Here is a 3,289-nt window from a genome sequence, read left to right on the forward strand (position 1 = left end):
TCGTAAAAAGTCTATATGATAGAGCAAAAATAATTTGTAATCAATCTAATTTTTCCAAAGAAAAACAATTTATAAAAGAAATTCTAAATTTCAATCATTATCCAAATTCTTTTATTGAAAAATGTTAAGTTGAAATAAGCGTTTTCACAATTTCGTCAAGAACCGCGCACTATAAACGCTTATTTTCTTTATCTTCTGAATTAATTATTTAATAAGAATAACTTTCAGGTGGTCTATGCTGTTCCAACAAGACCAATCAAAATCACCATAACCATTGAGCAAGAAAGTGGTAAGCAAAAAATATTCGGAATAATCGATTGTACATTTTTATGAAATTTTCATCTGCAGCCAAACCAGACGATACCAACAATTCGGATGCAGTTGTGGTGGAAAATGAGGCTGATCTTCCGCCAAAAAATATCACCATTACAGACTTTCCTTCTGAAGTTGCACAACCGTCGATACAAGTGGACGAGGAAGATGAAGAGCTTGGTAAAAATTTCCTTTTTACAGTCAAATTACCCGTAGATAGTAATAACACGTAGGCCGATCAATCAAAGAAAGCATTTGTTCTTCCAACTGAATTAAGAGTTAAAATATGTTTTTCAGTTAATCGCAACCCACCAAGTTTGCCTCTTGCACCCGCGGGTATAGTACAATCCACTCAACCTCAGATTCACAACAAACCCTTCCACAACGACAAAGATTCGCCATACTTGGACACTTTGAAGTTGAAAAAGCATCAATAAAATGGTGTACTGTAATTTATATAGTATTTTTGATAATAAAACTGATTTAACGTATATTTGAAAGCCGGATTTATTATTCTCACTAAAATGTGACCTATATGCACGAACACTTAATATTCATTGCGTATTTGTTGAACAATTAATACGATCGCGTCACATTATGTGATAATGGCTATCGGGTAATGGTGATAAAACCTTTATAAATACTTGATCAAGCACATTCAACCAGTCTGGGATTTATGTTTGATAAAACAAATGGATTAATCCTTTGAATGAACTACTCCCTTTTGGTCACATATGGTACGGTTTTTTGCTGCAGTTTATTTAGTTGAATCGGAAAAATGATAAAGTTGCATGAAGGAAAGATTACGCGTGCAAGAGACTCATTTTACTAAAGCATAGGTATTCAACCGACCAACCAGAAAGTATTAAATATGACTCAAAAGTTTTGTTCGCTCGTTATTTTTGCATACAGTTTTTCTTTTTAATCTTAACAGATTAAACTTTTATCTTTAAAATAATTTTTTTTATTAGGGAATACACACCACAATACAATTGCACTTCTGCAATTGCAAACAATTATCAATGTTTCAAAAACTGCATTTTAAAATTTTTCAAATCAATTGATTTGAATTGATTTTAAGAAGGTTATTTGAATCTTAAGTTTTTAATTTTGAAAAATTGGAAAGTAATTAATACACCTTTTAAATATTTGCAACCCCTAATTATAAGCTGAGACTGAACGTTCCATTAAGATAATGAAAAGAGAAAAACGTTATGAGGATGAAAAATGTATAATTTATAATAGAATTATTTCTTCTTTTTAAAAACAAAGAACGACAATGAAAAAAGTTATATGGAATTACCAGACTACTATCAAACTCCATTATTGTCAGAAAAGAAGAAAATCATCAGAAAAGTAAGTATATTTTTTACGTTTTCGATTAAAAACTTTTAGTTTTGTGATCGGTTTTTGCAAAAACCTTAATAGTTTTCGGGGAAAAACGGGATAAACTTATTTTCGTTTTTGTCCCGAATTCGACTCCGAAAAAAGTGTTTGTAAAATTCCTACGAACCTATAAATATATCTTGTAATTTTTTGCGTAAAATACATCCAGATCGTCAGAATTTTTAAGTAAAAATCAAATATATTCCTGGGTTTCAATCATTTATTGTCTCTATTTATTAATCAAAATACGTTTCGGTGTATTTTTCCACCATCATCAGTTTTTATATGTAGCGTTGTTCCTGCTTTAAGCCTTGTTGCTGCCAAGGCTTAATTTTTAATTTTAACTTTTTAAATTTTTTTAATTTTAATTATTTTGATTAATAAATAGAGACAATAAATGACTGAAACCCAGGAATAGATTTGATTTTGAATTGAAACACAGTCAGGAAAGTATATACAATGAAGTATTTTTAAGTAAAACTACAAAATAGCGCGTTTTGAGTACAAAGCAAAAAAATTCAGTCAAAACTAAAAAAACACATTTTTTTTAACAAACTACAATCGTCAGAGGAAGCGAAGTGATAAATTTTCCAAACAATTTATTATAAACTTTCGCTTATTCAGTTCGTTTTTTGGTAGAAAATTATTTGATTTTTGTCCCAAATTCGAAGCTGGAAAGAGATTTCAAAACTTTTTACAAAGCGACCAAGGAATGTTCTAATAAAATTTATTTCATAATGTTTCGCGAAAAATATCTTAAGATTTTAGTCAGTATTTTTAAGTGATTTTTTTGAAAATTAAGCATTTAGAGAAAAGAGTAACTTTGCTAAAACTAAAAAATTCTGAATTTTTGAAGAAATGTTAAAAACATTATTGATAAATGGTCCTTAGAATAAATCTAAAGACATGTAAAAAAAGTCATCAACATTTTCCCAGCAACGGAACTGAGTTACTGCATCGGTGCGTTGGGTTAGCGCACCAAGCCATTTGCGTTGCAGTGCGCCAACTCCGAAAAATTCCTTGAATTACCCAGGCCTAATTTTTATTAATCTTTAATTGAGCTGATTTTTTTGTGAATTGTCTCAATGTTGTTGATGGTAATAAAAAATTCCACTTGTTATTGGTCTGCTAAAATTTTGAATTTTTTTGGTTTAAGCACCTAATAATACAACTTTTTCGACTCCTGTTATTATTTTGTATCTTGTTTCGTGTACGAGAAACAATGAAAAACTTTGAAAATGAGAGTTTTTATTAATCTTCAGTTGTAAATTGTCAGCAGTAGACTTGAGAATTGAAAGTAATTATTGCTGCATAAAATAACGTTAGAGATGGGAAAATTTAAATAATCCTGGTGTATGGGAAAAATGGATTATTTTAACAACTGCCCATAAGAAAACTTTTGCGATTTTTCACCTTAATGAAATAAATGAAAAAATTAGTTTGCCTAATTTATTAAAATCGAATCGATCGAAATATTTCTTAAATATATAAAAATCTGTCGCGTCAGATCTACATGAAATACAGGAAAAAAAATATTTCTTAAATATCTGATTTAAATGCTAAATATATATTTAAAACAAATATAATATTT

At 29.2% G+C, this 3,289-nt stretch overlaps 1 pseudogene across 1 annotated transcript in view; it reads left to right on the forward strand.

The window, feature by feature from the left end:
• Positions 1–803, forward strand: part of LOC109535723 — a 10,270-nt pseudogene extending 9,467 nt beyond the window's left edge. Inside the window, exons 4-6 of the transcript XR_002171752.2 lie at positions 229–289; positions 349–492; positions 610–803. The product of XR_002171752.2 is annotated as an uncharacterized LOC109535723 (transcript). The remainder of the gene's footprint in view (positions 1–228; positions 290–348; positions 493–609) is intronic.
• The last annotated feature ends 2,486 nt before the right edge of the window (positions 804–3,289 follow it).

This window comes from Dendroctonus ponderosae, unplaced genomic scaffold, assembly GCF_020466585.1.
Source record: "Dendroctonus ponderosae isolate FM_Combo_2020 unplaced genomic scaffold, Dpon_F_20191213v2 Dpon_F_20191213_3, whole genome shotgun sequence".
In the NCBI taxonomy this organism is placed as follows: Eukaryota; Metazoa; Arthropoda; class Insecta; order Coleoptera; family Curculionidae; genus Dendroctonus; species Dendroctonus ponderosae.